Source organism: Gopherus evgoodei, chromosome 2 (genome assembly GCF_007399415.2).
Source record: "Gopherus evgoodei ecotype Sinaloan lineage chromosome 2, rGopEvg1_v1.p, whole genome shotgun sequence".
Classification (NCBI taxonomy): Eukaryota; Metazoa; Chordata; order Testudines; family Testudinidae; genus Gopherus; species Gopherus evgoodei.
Window position 1 is genome coordinate 85875623 of NC_044323.1, and position 22513 is coordinate 85898135.

Below are 22513 nucleotides of genomic sequence, written 5' to 3' on the forward strand. Positions count from 1 at the left end.
TGATCCACTGGGAACATTTTTAGAAAGTGTAATAGCCCTGAAAATTTCTCATTTCTAACCTGTCATGGGGTTGCCTAGAGGCTGCTCATTTTGCTGCACTATAAAGCATGTAGGGAATCAGTAATCTGGTTCAAGACATCATTAAAATCTTCTTTTTAGGCAGTAATAGTCACATGCCATATAGGTCACTGGGTCCATTTCCTGCTGCACTTACAGTGAGAACACAGCAATGTATTCCAGGCCTTGAAATCCTTCTGATCTAATTAGAAGGGCTTACAAAAACTCATGTAGAGATTGTGAAATGTTCAATGGAAGGAATAAAGAAAACACAAATCTAATGTTTAAATCTGGGCATATTGCATATGCAAAAGAGTCATAAAATATGGATTTTGTTAATAACATTAGATATATCATTGGTGATTATACAGGCTTGATCCCCTGATACACAAATAGAGGCAGTTCCTATGCTTCATAGGGTATGTCTACACTTACGGCAGCATGTAGAGCACATACACTGCATGCTCTCCTCCCTAGCACAGGTATAAATAGCTCTGTAGACAGTGAGGCACTACCTATGTGTATTAAGACACCCACCTGAGCCTTAGGGAATGTCCCCTACATGCCCAAGAAGTGTCTCTTATGTCTACATTGCTGATTTTAGCAGTGTAGTGTCTTCCTATTGCCAGGACCGGCGCTAGGGGTTTTAGCGCCCTAGGCGCACTGCAATTTTGCCTCCCCGCACGCTGGTCTCACGGCTCTGGTGGAGCTGCCGCAGTCGTGCCTGCGGGAGGTCCACTGGCGCCGCGAGAGCAGCCGACCGTCCGCAGGCACCACTGCGGCAGCTCCACCAGAGCCGCGGACCCTCCGCAGGCACCATTGCGGTAGGTCCACCGGAGCCGCCTGCCGCCCCCTCCGGCAAAATGCCTCCCACCAATAATCCTGGCGCCCTAGGCAATTGCCTAGGCTGCCTAAATGCAAGTGCTGGCCCTGCCTATTGCCCCACTGTTGGAGGGAAAGACTCCAGCAGTGAGGAAGGGCTCTGGCAGGGAGGAGGCAGCACAGAAAGGCTCTGCTGCCTCCCCACTGCCTCCTCCCTGCATCACTGCTGCATGGAGCTACACACCAGAGTTTGAATGAGGTATGCTTTTCCCTGTGGCATGTAGCTACACGTACCCTTTATGCTGCCAGAAGTGTAGACAAGGCCACAGAAGAAGAGTTTTCAAACAGTCTGAACTAATTCTAGTTTAATAGCCCTAGGGTGACCAGAGGGCAAGTAAGAAAAATGAGGGTGGGGGGTAATAGGATCCCATATTAAAAAAAAGCCCCAAATATCAGGACTGTCCCTATAAAATCGGGACATCTGGTCACCCTAACTAGCCCCAACCTCTTGGAGCTTTATCCTGCGAAGTGTTGAGCCCTGTGGACTGGATCCAGCAAAGTACATAAAACATGCTTACCATGACGCATTTGAGAAGTCCCATTCACTTCAGTGGCATTACTCACGTGTGTAAAGTTAAGATCATTCTTAAGAGCATTGCTGGGTGAGGCCTAAAGTGTTCATCACCTTGAGGATCTAGCCCAGGGGTCGGCAACCTTTCAGAAGCGGTGTGCCGAGTCTTCATTTATTCACTCTAATTTAAAGTTTCACGTGCTAGTCATTTTAACATTTTTAGAAGGTCTCTTTCTAAAAGTCTATAATACATAACTAAACTATTATTGTACATAAAGTAAATAAGGTTTTTAAAATGTTTAAGAAGCTTCATTTAAAATTAAATTAAAATGCAGAGCCCCCAGGACCTGGGCAGTGTGAGTGCCACTGAAAATGAGCTTGCGTTCCGCCTTTGGCACGCGTGCCATAAGTTGCCTACCCCTGATCTAGCCCTTGGTGCATTTGTGGAGGAAAGTAATTTTACAGTATGGTTTAAATAGATTGAAAATGTTAATGCTCTAAAAATAGACTCCTGTATTATATGATACAGTGTTCAGTGGTGGAAGAACAGAAAGATGGGTCCCTTCCCTCAAATTCTGATGAGTGTAACACTTATTTGTACACCTCAAGTGTGCCAATTCAACTGTTCAATACTTCAGAACATTTAATTCTGCTCCATTCCCTTCCCTCTGCACCCTGCATCCAGCCCTGTTCCCCTCTCCCTCTTTTCCCCTCAGCCAGTCCTGGTCCTCTTCCTTGTCCTGTGTTCCCCACATACAGGATTGCTGCCCACCTTCCCCATTCCACATCCAATCTTACTTCCACCAGCAGTCCAGCCCTGCTCCCCCTCCTGTACCTGGGGTCTCTGGGCGGGAGTTGCCATCGCATCCTGCAGTGGGCAGGAGCACACACACCAGGTGACCCTGTTCCAGTGATGGTGGGGCACACACTCCCCCTCTTCCTATCGCTCCCTTGTGGCTGCAGTTCCCTGCTAGGCCAGAAAAGGTGAACAGCCTGGCCTGCTCCTCATGGCCTAAATAAGTCCTTGCCCCTCCCTGCTGGCTCAAGGCTTCCTGTCAGTCACTGGTGCTGAGAGAAGCTGTCGCAGGTTCTGGTACGAGGGCCCGGATGGCAGAGTGGGACTGAGGTGCACATCTGGGCCTCATTTCTGTGGATGCAGTTGTACCACTGAACTCTGCCTAGAGCCACCAGTACTCCTGGGCTCCTCTGAGTTAGATGGGCCCCTGTGTACCTGCAGCGGCAGCGGACAGATTAGAGAACTAGCCTAAACAACCACTCTTGATGGGAAATCCAACTGATATTAAGAAAGGAGTTGATTAGCGGTTTCAGTATAACTGTACAGAAAGGTAGTCAAACACCCCCTCTGTGAGCTGACAACTTAAGAGAAAGTTCTGTTGCTAGGGAGACTGCAACCACAAAGTATCCTGCTAATTCATGTTTTTATTTTAAACAAGAAATGTTGATTAATGAATAGATTTAATAGATTCTTTTCATTCTCTGGTCCTGTATCAATGATAGATCAAATCCTGGGAGCTACTCTAATTTGTGCTGGAGCACCAGTTGGACATAAAGCTGCCCCAGGATTGCAGAGTGACTACAAAGATAATGTAAAGATGTGCTGGGCACTCCTCAGCTGGAACCATGGATCAGGGCCAGAAGCTTGAACTGAGGGGGTTTTAAGAGGAAGAATTTATCTTTTGTTTTTTCCTTCTGGTACGGTAACATAAAGACTTAAATTAAACGTAATGCCCCCAAACAATCTCCTTCACTCACACAAGAGTCCCACAATAGATGCTATTAGCCTTCAGCATACAGAAACTATTCTAGTATGTTTGTACTGTCAATATGAATTGCATCTTGCCAGTTCATGTGCCATTCTTCGTGGAGTAGATGATTCACTCTTTGATGTATAGAGACAGATGACTCTTCCGTATCCTGCCCCTCACAGATGCATGATCTGTACTTTGTCGGTCAAATTTGAAAAAATAGGCAATGAGGCTCAGCTCCTGCAATGTGGACACCTGTCAGACCCACATTGAGCCCCATAGACTTCAATGGAACACTGGGGGATGGGGGGCACAGGTGTCTGCCCCAGTGCATCTCATTGTAGGGTTTGGGGCCTTAATTTGCAAAATATGAGAGTGGTGGTTTGTCGATAACTATACATGCCAAATATGCTGTTGCAACCATGCAATGGATGGTTGCATGAAGAACAATGTGCTTTGCATGCACAAAACCAGCTCCTGAAGTACTTACTCTGTGAAAAACCCATGGACCTCAATACGAATCTTGTTTAGTTAAGAAGAAGTAAGAGCTATGCCATTTGTAACGCACTGTCCCAATTATGCTGCTACATATGTGTATAAATTAGCAACCTAGTTTTGGCCTTAAGGGTTTGATCCTCCACCTACAGAAGCCAGTGACAAAAATCCTATTGACTTCAGTGGTGCAGGATCAGGCCCTAAATAAAAAACTCTGGAAGTTATGAGTGGGATTCATAAGGCGGATTTAGGCACCTAACTACCATGCTAGGTGCCCGAGTCCAACATTTAGTGCCATTGGCATTCACAAATCCACTGTTCAGTGGCCACGTAACCCTGCATTTGCCAAAATCTCTAAGCTCCTTGGTTTTTGCTGTTGAAATTCCTAACTTGCCTGCATTTCTGTGGCTGGACATGTGCACAGCCAAATCCTGACACTGATCAGTGGCTCGATACCTAACTCACACCTAAGCCCTTGCAAGATTCACAGACTAGGTGTTCCCCCATCTATCTTTCCTTTGCGGCCTATCTGGTAGACATGCTCAGAGCACACACTTCAGAGCATGGCTACACTTGCAGATGTAGAGCGCTTTGAGTTAAACCCGCCTTCACAGAGCACAGTAGGGAAAGCATTGCAATCTGTTCACATTGATAGCTTCAAGCGCACTGGCGTGGCCACATTTGGCGTCCCCAGCAACATTGGGAGTGGTGCATTATGGGCAGCTATCCCAGCATACAAGTGGCTGCAATGTGCTTTTAAAATGGGAGAGGTGGAGTGGAGTGTGACAGGAAGTGTGTTGTGTATATGTGAGAGGAGAGAGAGTGGGTTTTGGGGTGGCTGAGAGCATGTCAGCATGGTGTCTTGTAAGTTCAGACAGAAACAGACCTCCCCCTCCTCCCCACCTCTCTCTCTCACACACAGCATTCCACAGCAATGGCTTGCATGCTGGCTGTCAGAAACAGAGCTCTGAAAGGGCATTTCTGCATTCCTACAGCAGTTCAAAATAATGACAAGAGTGGCCACTTTACTTGAGGGGATTATGGGACATTTCTGGAGGCCGATCAGAGCACAGTAATGCAACACCTCATTCACACTGATGCCCGGGCGTTGGAGCCAAGGTGCAGCAAACGTTATTCCTCTCATTGAGGTGGAGTACCAGCAGCGCTGTAGCTGTGGAGTCAGAGCGCTCTATGTGCCTTGCCAGTGTGGACGGGGAGTGACCTAGGGCACCCAGGGCTCCTTTATTGTGCTGTAACTCACAAGTGTAGCCAAGCCCTTAGTCTCTCCTGTTGAAGCTGGTCCACATTGTAGAAGTAATTGAATAGTCATTGGGCTGGAAAGAGTGACTCAGAATGATTCCAAACCCCAGTGGTTAGGGTGCTCATCCGGCAGGTTGGAGAGCCAGGTTCTGGTCCCCCTGCTTCAATGAATGTTTAATTATTTAGACATAGTAGAATGGCTTCAAAAGGAGAGCTTGAGAGATCACGGCCCAGTGGTTAAGGCCCTCCCCTGAAAGGGGGGAAGTCCTAAGTTCAAGTCTTTGCTCCATGACAAGCAGAAGAGAGACTTGAACTGGGGTCTCTAATCACAGGGGTAATGGTTGGGAGAGAGTGGGAGGGCTCGTCTACCTTAGTTTTTCTTGACAAAGGATTAACCTGGCTGATTTAGGCACCTAACTCCAGGACAGAGCTCATAGCTGTGAATCCCAAATGGAGATGGGCATTTAACTCCCACTGAGAAGTGGAGCTTAGGTCACACTCCTCTCCTGAGCATTTCCTATTGGCTAGTTAGGCGTCTCCCTGCTCTGTGCCAGCTTCAGTGAATCCCATTCTTAGGCACCTCATTCTCTCATGCATTGGATAGGGAGTCTGGGCACCTAACTCAGGGCTGTGAATTCTACCTGGCACCAGGCAGTGCAGTGCTCAGCAGGACAACACTCAAGTTCCCCTTGTGAATCGCACCCTACAGTCTTTATTCTTCCCATGTAACATTCATGAAAACGCAATAAACTGATTTAAAATTGATAAGAGGGGAAACAAAAGAGGCCATGACGTGACACAACAATGTTGAAGAAGTACACTCCGCATGCGTGAAAGTGATGAAAACTATTTAAGATATGAATCAATGGACTGGGAGCTTTGTGAGAAGGCTTAAATAACTCTCTCATTAAATACAGCAAAATTAGTATAAAAGCAACTATAGCAGGCTGCAAAACTGTTGTGTCATATAATAAAATAAATAATAATAATAATAAAATGGATGCAGTACAATGTTAAACCAACTGCATGTAGATAGCAGAAGGGTTGCAATGCATAATAAAAAGTTTAAGGCAAAACAGAATGACCACAGCATCAGAATAGACAGAATATATGGTGACATTTTGTACCAAACCGAATATAGCCCAGGGAATCAGATGAAGAAATTTGGAGTGAAAGTGATGAAGGATCAGGTATGCTTCAGAATTGTCCACATTCTTTTGTCTTTCCTCAGCTGTCAGCAATAATCTGGGGGAAAAAATTCTGCTCGTGATATCATTTTCAAACCAATTATTGTACATCTGGTAATGTCACTACTTAAAGCCTAGCTACTGAACCCTTAGAATATTTCTGTGTCACTGCAAGCCTCATTTCTTCAGGAGGGTTTTGAGAATTCGGATCACACTTGCTTTGGTGATAGGTGTGTGCAATTTATTGCACGCAGGTAGAATTCTAAGTTCTGGGCTGGATTCTATTTTCAAGCTAGTATAACCCCATTGGCTTTAGTGAAGTTTCCGTTGTTTTTCAATGATGTCAGTGAGAGGGGGACCAGGCCCTCTCTCCCCCCTGTTCCCACAATTCTGCACCACTGGAATCTTTCACGCTGTGTGTAAGTAAATCCTAGCGTGTTGCATGCTGCTAATCTGAATATTTTTCCTACATGAGGAAGTGGAAATTAGTAATCAGGCTGATTTGGACACCTTCCTACTCCTTTTAGTCATTACGTCTGAAACATTACCACTAAGTGCAAATATAAGTTTCATCTGTATACAGCTCACCACATACAGATCTGAGAAACTGTGAGCTTAACCACAAAAGCAAGTTTTTGGTTTGAGAAAGAAAGAGTGCGTTCTGTTAAGCATTTATGCTAACAGAGGCCAATCGAGTTATAATTGGCTCTGATTGGCACCCCCACAAGTAATAATGTTCTTGAAGACACTCACAAAGGTGTGAAATTCTTTCCTGCCTTTGAAACATCAAAGAAAATTAAAGCAATTACTTCCAATCTGATTCATAATCTCAAATGCCTTTCTGGCCATAAGTGAGGGCAAAAAAACCTCCAAACACCCAGTACCACTGGGGACAGAAAGTAAATCGAGTAGCAGAATGATCGCTATAAGCAATGGTAAGTATAAAACTGAATTCCACTCAATTTAATTATTTTTAAATAAAACTATTCCCACCATAGCACTCAAATCATCCATATTTTAAATCTAAATGCACTTTTCCTCACCCATTACCCACATAGGTTAATGTTAGCACACGTGACCTTCAGAACTATGGAGTCATGTAGAAGAATACATGGGATATGCCACTGCAGTATTGCTATAAGTAGTTGTTACATTATTCCTGTGTGCATGTGTTAACATAGCCAGGGGTGATCTTTGTACATCCTCACACTGCTCAGATCTTTGATATCCTTCATTCCTTCTCTGCTGCTGAAGTATATTTTTAGCTGGGCTGAAGAAACCCAGCCTCCCATTTTTGTGAATTTCCACCTGTTGTTTTTTCCCTCTTCAAAATGAATTGCAGGTCCAAGTTTTCACCTCCCCCCTCTTTGATTTATACCAGCAATTAACCACAGGTACTCTGATTTGTGCTGACAATTCCACTGCAGGTACAAAAATAAAAAAGTCCCTATATGAAAGAGAGGCTGCCACCCTTCTGAAAATGTGCCTCTGTATATTCAAAAATACCACAAAAACAAAAAAGACCAAATGCTACTAGTTGCTTTGGGAATGCAAGACAGGAAGGCAATAGGAGAGAGGAAAACTGGTTTTAAAAGGAAAGAAAAATTCTAAACAAAAAGTTGTAACAATTAGCAGAGGAGCTCTTCAAAAAGGTTTTAAAAGCTGTTAAAAATATCAGCATGATTTAAAACCTTTTGAAGAACCTTCAGTCCATTCTTATCTTATCTTGCTACTACCTTTTCTTGTTCATTGTATGTTGCAGCCCAAACAATGCCCTGGGGTGCTAACACATGCTTGGTTTGTATCTTCTCTCAATTGGATGCTGCTGCTGACATCAGATACAGATCTGAACGTTTCCTGGAAAGAGATTCCAGTCCTTCATTTCAAAGATCCATCACTAAGTCGTGAAGCACTAGTAATGGTTTTTCTTTCTTCTAAAAATCCCATTTACTTTCTGTTTCTTATAGTTTGACAAAGATTTAGCAGCAAGCTGGTGAATCCATGTAGCCCATTTAACAAATGCAGGCTTGGTGAAAACTCAAGGTCATGACTGTTCTGAACAAAAATAGTGGCATAGGAGATAAGAGCTCACTTCTTCTATTTCTAGACGTTTAAGCGCTGCTTAGGTCACAAGATGAAGTGAGTTTGGTGGTTTTATCCTAGTACTACATGGATATTTGTCTATATCAAAGTACCACCAGATAACTTGGAGGCCATTACTGGCAGTGTCTGGGTAGCGGAGACCAGTGGTGAATGAGCAGCAGGTTACTTTAAAGCAGTGAACTGTGGAGCTAAAAGGGCAGTGTCACCCCATGCTATGCCTGGCTTTGTCTAGTGCTCTAAGCACCATATTTCATGAGTCCTAAATTTATTCTTTATTGCAAAAGAATAAATGTTAACATTACCTTTAGATTTAGTCGTGCCATTTCTACAAATTCACCTCTCTGAATCACTGCCTAAACTCAACGAAAGGTTTTTATTTGCTGATAACTTTTCGTTTGAGAGATTTAAAGTGCCAGATAACATTAGCTCTAGTTCAATGAAATCATTACATTTTCAACTTAAATCTCACACACAGGAAGCTCTCATCAGGGTCACATGAACAAGCTGATTGTTTTAGTCATGCTACAAGAGGGATATACTCATTCCAGTAAATTCATATATTCATGCTGAAGTATGATATATGATTGGATACTTCACATTTAACATGATATGGTTTCTTTACTTCAGTGTTTTTACCAGTTATATTCTTGTCACCATAACTGATATCACTTTTGCTCTGCTGCATGCATTCTGTACTCTATTTTCATTTTCCTTGTGTGAGACAGCATGGCCAGAGGGCAGCAGGAGAGGGTTAGAAGGGAGCCTTATTCCCTGTAAGGGGAAGAAAGTTTGCTATAGATTAATTAGAGCACCTGAAGCCAATTAGAGCACCTGAAGCCAGTCACATGGTAAAAACCCCTGCTTCAATCAGACAGTTTGAAGGAGTTGGAGCAGAGAACAGTTTGGAGAAGTGCTGCGGTGAGCTAAGAAGTCCAGGACCCTAGGTAAAGGGGCACCTGGCTTATACGGAGGGAGGGCAGGAAGCCCCCCACAAACTGAAGGGCAGGAGAGGGAAGTAGCCCAGGGGAAGGAAGTGTAAGTTCAAGTGGTTTACCACTATCCTCAGGGCCCCTGGGCTGGAACCTGGAGTAGAGGGCGGGCCCAGGTCCCTCCCTCTCCACTCCCCTCCTCTAGGACACTAGTGGGGCAGTTTACATTCCACTGCAGGGGCAAGAAATGGTGCCCTGAACCCTCCCCAAAGAAGAGAAAATGCGAGACCCATCAAAATAGTGCCGGAAATTTGCCACAAGTGGTGTCGGGTGGGTTTTGCACTCTGGGGACTTAAACCAGGATTAGACAAAACCCTCCCATCCTTAAGATGGACGACATAGTCAAGGCCCTAATACAAGCCACCGCGGTCCAGCAGGAGGCTACCCGGGTCCAAGCAACTGCCCAACAGGAGGCAACTCGGATGTAGTAGGAAACTAATCATTTGTTGATGAGTCAGGCTGCCCAGGACTGAGCCCTGCTGAAAGACCTGGTGAACCAGATGAAGGCCCTTATGGAACTGAACCAAAGCTGTGAAGGGACCTGGACCATACGGGCCAGCCCATTGCCTACAGAAAATGACGCGGGAGGATGATGTGGAAGCATACCTCCTGGCTTTTGAAAGAGCAGCCCTGCAGGAGGCCTGGCTCCGAGATCAGTGGTCTAGTATCCTCACCCCATTCCTGTGTGGGGAGGCCCAGAAGGTCTACTATGATATGGCCGCAGAGACCACAGCAGATTACCCCTAGCTGAAGGCAGAGATCCTGGCCAGATCTGGAGTAATGACAGCATTGTGAGCCCAGAGGGTCCATGAGTGGCAGTATATGGAGGACAAGACACTCCGATCACAATTGTTTGACCTGATTCACCTGACCCAGAAATGGCTGTGCCCTGAGGCCCTCAGCTCTGAGAAGATGATGGAGCTCCTGGTACTGGACCGGTATGTGAAGGGGCTACCACCAGGCCTCTGGGCTTGGGTTGGCCAGAATGACCCCTCCACCTATGATGAGTTGGTCTCCCTTGTGGAAAGATGGCTGGCAGCCCGTGAACTGTTTCAGACCCCAGGCGGGGAGATACAGCAAACCAGGAAGCCAACCCCAAATCCACGGCCCCTGACTGTTGAGAAATACAGGAGACCTATAACAGAGAGGAAAGACACTGAGGAATGGCCCGAGGCCAAGAAGGGACCTGGAGGTTTGGGAAGAGGGGTGGGGGGCCGGCCAAAGAGCCTCAGACAACTGGAATAAGGGGGCGGTGTTATGAGTGTGGGGAATTGGGGCATATAGCAGCCCAATACCCCAACAGGGAAGAGCCTATGCAGTGTAATCTGGGGGATTACGGGGAGCAATGTGGCCTAATCGGCCTGGTAGGGGTCACAATGACCTCACATGGGTATACAAGATCAGTAAAAATGAATGGTATTAAGACCACGGCATTAATAGATTCTGGGAGTGCTGTCACGCTGGTCTCGGGGAAGTTGATGTGGGGAGACCAACTCACCTGGGCCAAAAACACAGGGGTAACGTGTGTTCATGGCACCGTGAATTTCTACCCCACAATACTGGTATGGATTGAGATCCAGGGGAGTATTGGGTATAACCTGATGGCCTGTTTCAATACACTGTCCTCCCTTTCGGACTCCATGGGGCCCCTGCAACATTCCAATGACTTATGGATAAGTTACTGCAACCCCATGCCAAATATACTGCTGCCTATCTGGACGACATAGTCATCCACAGTCCTGACTGGGAAAAGTAGAAGCAGTGCTTGATGCCCTGCGGAAGGCTGGCCTCACTGCTAACCCTCACAAGTGCCTAATAGGACTAGCTGAGGTACCTCGAGTATGTAGTAGGGAGAGATTTGGTGAAACCCCAATGGAACAAAGGGGAGGCAATATAAGGTTGGCCTCGACCAGTCCGCAAATAGAAGTATCCTCTGAGTGTATGTAATATAGAAGGATAATAATCTGTCCACAATTAAGCTTGAAACTAACTTTGCCCAATCACCCTCCTTTTTAAAAATATCTCCTGTAATTTACCAAAACGAAACCAATCTCATTGAAATTTTACATGTAGAATTTTTCTGGAAAATCTAAAGCAAAAAAAACAAGGCGAGTTATTGAAATTAAGCGTTTGAATGCTTTTAGAAGTCTCCCACCTTCTGCCTTGTCATAAGCCAAAAATGTCCAGATGACTTGAGATAGATACATCTCTGGATTTTACACTCTTCTGGTCTAAAATTTTAATTGGTACCTGTTAAGGCTGATTCCCCACTCTGGCACTTTGCACCTTCGGGGGCCGCAAGGAGTCTAAAAATTTAATACTGGCCACTCCAGACTGGTATTAAACTCCCAAGGTTACAGCTTCTCTCTGACCTTGGATGAGTAGATGCTGCCACCACCCTAGTGCAAAAAATCCCTTTGGACCCAGGAAGGCCCACTTGGGAATTCCTCCCTGTGGGGTACCCTCAAGCCCTTTCACCCCCCCCTCCGGGGAAGAGCTGAGAAAGAAAAACAAAGGAAATCAACTGTTGTCACCAGCTAATTAAACAACATGCACAAACCTCTTGGGACAGGAAAAATCCTGTTCTTAAAAAAGGTAAATTTTATTAAAAACAAAAAGAAAGAAAATACATCTGGAACTTAGGTTATTGCTAGATTTAAAAAGAGCAAATATAATAATTAAGCATCAGTAATGGTTTTCTTGAGGTCCAGTTTAATGGTTACAAGGAAAACAAAAGCATTTGGGAGTTAGCACAGAGAAGTCCACAAGCCAATAAGAAAAAAAACAACAAAAAAGAGATAAAACTAATCACGTCTTCCTAGACATTCCCTGATCTACTTTCATATCTGGGGATTTCAGATAAGTAGTCTCTAGGTATGATCTGATGTTTTTTTCTACCTGGCTTAAAGCTTCCTATAGCATAGTTCAGTCCTGTTCCTGCTCTGCATCTCCTCTCTTTGGAGAACAACAACAGACAAAGGGAAAGGTTTTTTTTGTTTTTTTTTTCTCCCAATTTTAAAAAGTTCTAGCTCTCCCATTGGCTCTCTTGGTCAGGTGCCCACTCCCTTCCTTTTACCTATGGGCTTTTTTAACCCTTTACAGGTAAAGCAAGTAGAGAACAGCTACTAACAGGGATTTTATAGCTAACTGGCTGGCTGGGTGGCCATAAAAGGGAGCTACTCTGCCCCTTCATTTGTCACAATACCATTGGCTAGCTTTTTGGGATTAGAAGAGTTTACCCATGGATTAGGAATTCTATATGCCAGTTTTAACGGGCCCTAGGAAATTGGCATCACTAGATGCAGCATTTGTGATACCTCTATGTGCTTTTATGGACCTTATCATCCTAGTATCTGTGCACTTCAGCAATATGAATACTTTTACCCCCACAACTCCCTTGTGAGTTAGAGAAATACTATATCCCTGTTTTACCAATAGTGAATTGAGGCTCAGAAAGATTAAATGACTTGGTCAGGGTCTCACAAGAAATCAGTGGTAGAGGCAGGTATAGAGCGTAGGCCTTTTGAATCCCAGTAGAGTCTTAACCATAAGACAAGTCCTTGCTCCAGACTTGTATCAGAGCCATTGTGAAACCAGAAGTCTTTCTTTCAAAGCATACTTTACAGAGGCTGAGCAGTCTAGTGGATTGAGCAGATATGGGAGCCAGACACCTCTCGGTTCTCTTTTCAGATCTGCCATGCTCTCTATTTATATAACACCTTTTGTTCAAGGATCGCTAAATGCTCTGCGAACCTGAATTACGTCTCATGATTCTCTTTTTAGTTACAGTAAGTATAATTATTCACATATTATAAATGGAAAAACTGAAGCCAGAAAGGTTAAATGGCTTAATGCATATGTCCATGGCTGTACAATGAATCCAAGCAAGAGTCAGGAACGGAACTTACATCTCTGTTACTGCATCCTATGCCGAATCTGCTAGACCAAACTGTCTTATGCAAGTCACTTAACCTTTCTAGGCTTCTTTCTTTCCTACCCCAAAACATAATTAGCTTAGAGTTGATATTTTTAATATTTAGCAATAACTTAAGGGGAAAACCACAATAAATATAGTTAACCCCAATGCCTTTAATCATCATCATTATTTGGATTCTGGTAGAGCCTAAAGGCCCCAACCAACTTTGGGAGTACATTGTGCTAAGCACTGTGTACACACATGGTAAGGGATGGCACCTTTGGTTCACACAACACACAGCGAGCCTGTGGAACTCATTGCCATGAGATGTTGTGAAGGCCAAAAATTGACTGGATTTAAAAAAGAATGAAATAAGTTCATGGAGGATCTGTCCATCAATAGCTATTAGCCAATATAGTCAGGGACACACCTATGCTCCAGGTGTCCCTAAACCTCCAACTGCCAGAAGCGAGGACTGGATGAAGGGGATGGACCACTTGAAATTTTCCTGTTCTGTTCATTCCCTCTGAGACATCTGGCACTGGCCATTGTCAGAAACAGGATACTGGGCTAGATGGACCACTGGTCTGACCCAGCATGGCCATTCTTATGAAATTTAAATAGAAAAGACTGACAAAGGAAGTATTATTATCTGCACAGATGGGAAACCTGAGGCACACGGAGTGACTTGTCCAAAGTTAAACAGAGAATCTCCTGATTCCCCATCCAGTGTCTTAATACAAGACCATCCTTTGTCAAAATCAACCATTTCTGAATTTTCTGATTTTCAAGTTAAGGTTACACTTAGCCCCCCACTGTTGCCTGGTTTCAGCTCCAACTGGAGTATTTTCTGCAGTTTCCCCAAACCTATCGTGCCCTATTTCCACTGTCAAGTGGCATCTCCTCCTGTTCCCTTTTCTTGGGTACCAATCAGAGATGGCATGGGGAAAGGCCAGCTCTTAGAGCACGCTATGTGTGATGGTTTTTTTTTTTTTTTTTTTTTACCACTAGTGCTGCAGGATGAATGACACAATGGTAACATGAAACTGGAGCTGCCTTCTGTGACATACCAGGGTGCTAACCAGACCAGTGAGGGGCTGTGTCACCCCTGCCCTGTAACCTTGAGTGCCTTACTATACCTTGCTGGTAGTAGCTCCCACCTGGGCTGCTCACGAACAGCCTTCCAGCACGCAAGCCACCCCCTGAGTGTCTGTGTGTAACTGCAGCCTGCCAGCCACACTTGGTTACATCTGGCTCTCACCAGCTTTCATTATACCCTTTCTTGTCAAAGAATGGCCACTTGATAGGTGATGGACCATCAGCTTTGTTGACACATGGCTGGGGCATCAGCTTTCCCTTTGTCTTTGGGAAACTGCTTTAGTCCCTCCCCAGACTTACCTGGGAAACACACTTCAGGCATGATTTCAGCTTATGCTCGTACCTTAACACACCATGTTGCTACTTGCATTTTACCATGATATTACAGCTCAGCAAGTTGAGTTTTCAAATGATACCTCACCTCACCAGGCATGCATGCCTCAGACAAAGAATATTACGATAGCAGGTAGGGTGTGAATATAAGTGTGTGTTCCATCACACTCATCCCTGCAGAATCTCTCACCCCTGCATAGAGTCCTGCTCCACAGGCTGAGAACCAGCACTAGTTGCCTTTGCAGTTAGGCTATGGATGCTGTGCTGTAAATCGGTTGTGGTCTGAATTGCAAAGCTATCTAGGGGTTAACCTGCCAGCTTGCTGTGCTACACATCATAGAAACATAGCAACAGTACAACATGGGTGTACAAATTGATGGGGACATGAGCACAGAGTTAAGGCTGTTTGCGGTACCTTAATTCAGCATTACCATATTTTCCAGTGCTCGAATTTTTGTCTTTTTAATGTGTTACCCTAACTTTAAATTCCCGGGCTTTTGGGCCTTTCAGCATTTCCACTGTTGCATTCTATTAAGGCTTTTTCAACTTAACTTACTGATATATGTTTACAATTCCAGCTTCAGCAAGGGTTTTTAAATTGTTTTTGCTGGTACAGCTGTATAAAATGTATTGCTCAGGAAAGTGAGTGGCTCATAACAAACTAGAGCCAAGCTAAGAACGAGCAGGTGTTGTACAAGTTGCCCTCAGATAGTCGTGCTAATGCATCTTTAGTCCAGAATTAGAGTTCCCCTGCCATGTAGAATTCCCCTGCAACAGCACAGTGTACCCTGGCGTGTCTTAGCCCATAAATGTAACTCAGAAATATGGGAAACAATGTTCCGAATCTGATGGCCTTTTTAGTCACAATTACAGAGACAGCATGAGTTTGAAAACATCTACACAAGGACATATACAATAATCAGACAGTTAGATGTTTACACTATTAATCCAAATGTGGATGAGCTTTTGGCTAGCAGTTTTTTTTCCCCCTAATATAATGCTAGTGTTGTAACAATATTTCTGGTCCGACATAATGGATGGCAGTGCACATATGTATTGTCACTTTTAATGATCGAAATATCTCACCGTTTTGTATGGGCCCCTACGGACCTAGAGAATATGAATGATGGAAATGTTTTTATTTGGCTGCAGATTAAAACACTTTAGTCTGGAAAAGTAGTGTGCTCTAGTGCTTTGAAAATGAAAGAGGGGATGATGAAAGAAGACTAATCCCACCCAAGAGAGAGATAGAGAAGACATTCTGCCTCCCTCTCCCACATTTCTCTCTTATTTAATTTATTTTTTCAGGCTCAAACCCTGCAAAGTGCTGAGCGATTCCTCTGGCATGCTGAGTGTCCCTCAACTCCCACTGACGTGAAAGGGTGTTGAAGGCCTTCGGCACCTTGCAGGAGATGCTCAGCACTTTGTAGGATTGGGCCTATCATCAGAAAAATGTCTCCCATTGCGAGGGATAGGTGCCTCGGCAGAAAACATTCAACCACATACTTTAGAACAAACTAGATAGACAGATAGTCAGTTAGTCAGAACGCCCAAGACTGCAAGAAAGCCTCCCACAGCTCCTCAAACTACCCTTCTGAGAAAAGCCTGAGTAAATATGCAGCATTCAGCGTGCTCTGAAGGTCAACAATCTCTGGCTTTCTGGATGGAGCCACTCACATACTGTCAAGGCTGAATCCCCACTCTGTCACTTCAAGTGCAGAAGGATTCTAAAAATTAATATTTGCCACTTCAGGCTTGTATTAAACTCCCAAGGTTACAGCTTTTCTCTGACCTTGGCTTGGTAAACGCTGCCACCACCCAAATACAAAAAAAAACCCCCTTGGACCCAGGAAGGAGCACTTGGGAATTCCCCCCTCTGGAGTACCCTCAAGCCCTTTCACACTCCGCCCTCCCGCCCGGGATGAGCTGAAAACAAAGGAAATTAGCTGTGGCTACCAGCTAATCAAACAACATGCACATATCTTTTAGGACACCAAAAATCCAATCCTGTTCTTAAAAAAGGTAAATTTTATTAAAAACCAAAAGGAAAAATATACACCTGTAACTTAGGCTTTTTGCTAGATCTTAAAATAAACAATTACAAAAATTAAGCACCCAAAATGGCTTTCTTGGGGGGTTCAGCTTAAAGGTTACAATCAAACAAAAGCATCAGGGGTTAGCACAGAGGAGATCCACAAGCCAAAATAAGAAATTAACCTGATAGCATCTAACTAAACATTCCCTATCCAAATTATTTCTTCTAGCTATGGAAGATACTTTTTTCATACCTCATTCAAACTTTCACAGCATTTCTGCTTATAGCATTGCTGCTCCATGTCCCTGCAGCCCAGAGAACAACAGACAAAGGGAAAGTTTCTTTTCCAATTTTAAAATAGTTTTACCTTCTCATTTCAGAGTAGTAGCCGTGTTAGTCTGTATCTGCAAAAGGAACAGGAGTATTTGTGGCACCTTAGAGACTAACAAATTTATTTGAGCATAAGCTTTCGTGGGCTACAGCCCACTTCATCGGATGCATAGCCTGGAACATACAGAAAGAAGATATTTATACATACAGAGAACATGAAAAGGTGGAAGTAGTCATACTAACTGTAAGAGGCCAATCAATTGAGATGAGCTGTCATCAGCCAGAGAAAAATACTTTTGAAGTGATGATCGAGATGACCCATAGAAGGTATGAGGATACTTAACATGGGGAAATAGATTCAATTAGTGTAATGGCCCAATCATTCCCAGTCTCTGTTCAAACCTAAGTTAATTCTATCTAATTTGCATATTAATTCAAGTTCAGCAGTCTCTCTTTGGAGTCTGTTTTTGAAGTTTTTTGGTTGCCACCGTCAAGTCTGTCACTGAGTGGTTAGAGAGGTTGAAGTGTTCTCTCACTGTTTTTTGAATGTTATGATTCCTGATGTCAGATTTGTGTCCATTTATTCTTTTGCATAGAGACTGTCCGGTTTGGCCAATGTACCTGGCAGAGGGGCATTGCTGGCACATGATGGCATATATCACGTCGGTAGATGTGCAGGTGAACGAGCCCCTGATGGCGTGGCTGATGTGATTAGGTCCTATGATGGTGTCACTTGAATCGATATGTGGACAGAGCTGGCATCGGGCTTTGTTGCAAGGATAGGTTCCTGGGTTAGTGTTTATGTTGTATGGTGTGCGGTTGCTGGTCAGTATTTGCTTCAGGTTGTGGGGTTGTCTGTAAGTGAGGACTGGTCTGTCTCCCAAGATCTGTGAGAGTGAGGGATCATCTTTCAGGATAAGTTGTAGATCTTTGATGATGCGCTGGAGAGGTTTTAGTTGGGGGCTGAAGGTGATGGCTAGTGGCGTTCTGCTATTTTCTTTGTTGGGCCTGTCCTGTAGTAGGTGACTTCTGGGTACTCTTCTGGCTCTGTCAATCTGTTTTTTCACTTCAGCAGGTGAATATTGTAGTTTTAAGAATGCTTAATAGAGATCTTGTAGGTGTTTGTCTCTGTCTGAGGGATTGGAGCAAATGCAATTGTATCTTGGAGCTTGGCTGTAGACAATGGATCGTATGGTGTATCCTGGATGGAAGCTGGAGGCATGTAGGTAGTTAAGTGTAGCGGTCAGTAGATTTCCAATACAGGGTTTCCTTCTCATTGGCTCTTTTGGTCAGGTGTCCACTCCTTTTCTTTTATCTGTGGGCTTGTTAACCCTTTACAGGTAAAGCAAGCTGAGAACAGACCAAGAGGGATTTTACAGCTAACTGGCTGGCTGAGTGTCCATCAAAGGGAGCTACTCCCCCTCCCCCTCTTCATGTATCACACATACCATGGTAAATGGGCCTGGTTAAGAAACAAGTTAGACAGACTGGTGGTGAAAACAAATAGAATCAAGAGCCATTCCTTGAGTGTTCTGTCCCTAGGCCCTTTATGCACAAAGCTAGAGGAAACTTTCTTCTTCATGTGAACTTCAGTGTTGGGGCACAAGGAATTCTGGTCCCCAAGATATATTTGGGTTGCTGTTTTCCTAGGTATTGAAGTGGTTTGGGTGAATGGTATACTGACAAATGCTGACTATCAGAACCTACTCCATCTTGATCGTGCCCATGAGAAGCAAAGTTGTGTTTCTGACAACGCAATAATTTTCCAGGAAGTAAATTATGGTACCTTCTCTAGAGAAGGTTTTGGTTTAGGCAGACATTTACCAGCAAGAGACCTGGATGTGTGTGTAAATGGTGTTCCTACTACCGAAAGGCAGCTGATTGAAACAGTACCAGCAGAGAAATGCATCTTGCGCTTTTATTACATATTCATGAGATGCAGTTTATTAGTCGTTGTATTTAGTGTTGATGGAGTGAGAATGTCATCCTCTCTCTCAAAGTTTTTATTTATTTATTTATTTATTTCATTTTGCAAATAATGTGAGAGAGAAAACTGCTTTTTTCCCAACCAGTTTAGTAATGGTGAAAAATCACTTCCAGGAGTGGCTTAACTTTAAACGTTTTTAATAGTAGCATATACTGACACTTACATCTATGGAGACAACCCTGTATTCTTTAGTCTCCAGGAGTGTGGCTGTGATACAAATGAAAAAACAAGAGATTTACTCACCTGTAAATCTTTATCTCTAAAGATATTATTTGCATAAGATCCATGCTTGCCCACTCATCTATATTGCATGGGTAAATTTCTACCTTTTGCTTGAAAAAATAACTGAACTTTGGGAGTTTCCAGCTTCTCTTGTTTTAGAACTCTCATAGCACTAAGTGTTTTGGCCCTTCTAAGGCACTGGTAGTTAAACATGAGTTTCCCTTCCTCTCATGTACTTTCTCTCGTGTGCTTTAGCCCTGCCGCACCTTCCAGTCAGTCCTTGATTTGCACAGGTAGTGAGCTCTCCGTTGCATAAGCAAGTATAAAGGGGCAGGGGACTGGACTTGATGGCCTCTCGAGGTCCCTTCCAGTCCTAGAGCTTATGAATCTGTGAATCTCTCAGAGCAAACAAAAGCCTAGACAACTTAAAAACCACTGAAATCAGCGAGGCTGTGCGAGCATATAATTTGGCCTGAATTTGGATCACATTTTAAAATGACTTATCACTGAGTGAAAATCAGGTGCCATTTGATTAAAAATCACAAGAGTTAGCTGGCAATCTATTCCATGTGGCCTTTTGTATTGAGATTTTCAAAGGCACACTTGGGAGTTGGAGCCCACATGAAACTGGACCCCGGCTACCAGAAGCTCCTTTGCAAATTCCAACCTCAAGTAATTTTGCAGACTTGCTTTTGCAAATGTTTTCCTTCTCTTGCTGCACTGGCAGGGGCAGCTCTATGTATTTTGCTGCCCCAAGCGCGGCAGGCAGGTGGTTTTCAGCGGCATGCCTGCGGGAGGTCCACTGGTAACGCAGATTTGTTGGTATGCCTGCGGGAGTTTTGCCGGTCCTGCACCTTCGGCATACTCGCTGCTGAATTGCTGCCAAAGCTGCGGGACGGGCGGACCTCCTGCAGGCATGTCGCCGAAGGCAGCCTGACTGCCGCCCTCGCAGGGACTGGCAGGCCGCTCCCCGCAGCTTGCAGCCCCAGGGACACGCTTGGTGCGCTGGTGCCTGGAGCCACCCCTGTGCACTGGGCAATCCTAGTGTTGAGATACTATGATGACTGCTACTGTATAAATGACAATAGATGGATCTTGCTGTTCCTAATTAATATTTTTTAATCTGTCAGTAATTAATTTTAAAGTCAGGAAGTAGAATCCGAGACTCTACTCTGAGATCCACTTTCTAGCCAGCAATGAATGTACGTATTCATTATATCAGGAAATTAGAAACTGGAGCAAGAGCCAATCTATTTGACATTTTGTAAGATGATATAAATTGTCCTACTCAATAAACACTAGATTTATGTCAGGATATGAATGATGTCTGTCTGGGACAAAAGTATAATCTCTCTCATGAGTTAGTTAATGCCAGACATCAATTAAATATAGTTCATTAAAGCCGCTGGGTAACCTTATTTTTTTTTTTTGTCTGGATTTGAGGAGCTATCATCAAAGGACTGACAGAAGGGTCATCTCAGTAATAATCTCCACTTTTACTCCTTTCATATGCTGGGCTAAGTGAAGTAGTGTATTGTCTGTAAATAAACTAACCTTTTCAGTGAGAGTATATGTGGAAAGAAAAATAATAGGAAGTGATTACATTTGTGGTAGCTGCAAGAGGTGTGCCCTCAGATGTGTCAGCCATGGTATTAGTGCTGACATGATAATGGTTGATTTATGCACCAACTCCCCCTTCCCAGGCATGTACCATTGCTAGTGCTAGATTTTATAGAGTGTTGCCCTTTCATGCTCGATTTCCAGGGGTAAACTTACAAATTGGAACCAGCAAAGTTTGTAGCAGTATTAAAGACAAGGAGGTGGGGAAAAAAAATCCCCAAACCTCTGCTTTGGCCAAAATATTGTTTGAAATGTTTTAGGGGGTTCCTTACTTTATTTTAGCTAGCTTCAGTTTTAATTCTTTTCCTGGATTTGATTAATTGTCTCCTGCTCACACCCTTTTGAACCCAAAGAGTAAGGAACCTACTATTACTAGCTAAGGAAGTTCTCCTTTAGCTTAAGTGCAAGAGGCCATATCTTTGCAACTGAAGGACCATATTTAATTAGCAATAAATGATGTGTTGGTCAGGCAGCATTGTAAGAAAGATACCTTTTACTGAGCATGCATAGAGTAGAGTGTAACAACCTGAGAGGCCTGTGTTTCTCTGGTAGCAATCCAGCCACCAGATTGCATTCTTGTCCCATCAGACTATGTCCCTCCTGAAACCTGACCCTCTTTCTCCATTCCCTCTCATCCTGTTAAAGACCAGGTTTCTACCATGGCATCTTAGGTATGTTTAATTATTGTAGTAGTTGTGTCTGTTTTTTTTGCAGCATCTGGAGTCATTACAGCACCAGGTTGGGAGGACAGGAGAGGATCATCATTGGATGATGTTATGTTCATGACATACAAAGAGGAAGTTAGATAAAAAACATAAATACTCTTGCTGGAAGGTTGCAATGTAGCACTACTTTAATTCTTAGAGTTCAGAGTGATAATGCACAAGAACCCAAAGCCAGAAAGAGAGAAAACAGGCTGCTCCCTCTGGCAGAGGGGCACAATTCATTCCACCTTGCTTTATGTTGGCTCTTTTCCTCTGATTCAGATTGCACACTTTGCTACAGAGCCCTCTTGCCTGCAAGCAGGACAAGGAAAACTCCCCCACCCTTAAAGTGATAGCTTGCAATTCCAACATAGTTCTCAATACACCATAGGGCCAAAGGTGGGTACACTAAAAGTGGCAGAGAGAACATCACCAATGATGGAGAGTACACTTATAAAGTTTGCGGATGATACCAAGCTGGGAGGGGTTGCAAGTGCTTTGCATCTGGACAAACTGGAGAAATGGTCTGAAGTAAATAGGATGAAATTCAATAAAGACAAATGCAAAGTACTCCACTTAGGAAGGAACAATCAGTTGCACACATGCAAAATGGGAAATGACTGTCTGGGCAGGAGTACTGCGGAAAAGGATCTGGAGTTCATAGTGGACCACAAGTTAAATATGAGTCAACAGTGTAATGCTGTTGCAAAAAGAGCAAACATAATTCTGGGATGTATTAGCAGGAGTGTAACCAAGACATGAGAAGTAATTCTTCTGCTCTACTTCGCACTGATTAGGCCTCAACTGGAGTATTGTGTACAGTTCTGGGTGCCACATTTCAGGAAAGATGTGGACAAATTGGAGAAAGTCCAGAGATGAGCAACAAAAATGATTAAAGGTCTAGAAAACATGAGGGAAGATTGAAAAAACTGGGTATGTTTAGTCTAGAGAAAAGAAGACTGAGAAGAGACATTATAACAGTTTTCAAGTTCATACAAGGTTGTTACAAGGAGGAGGG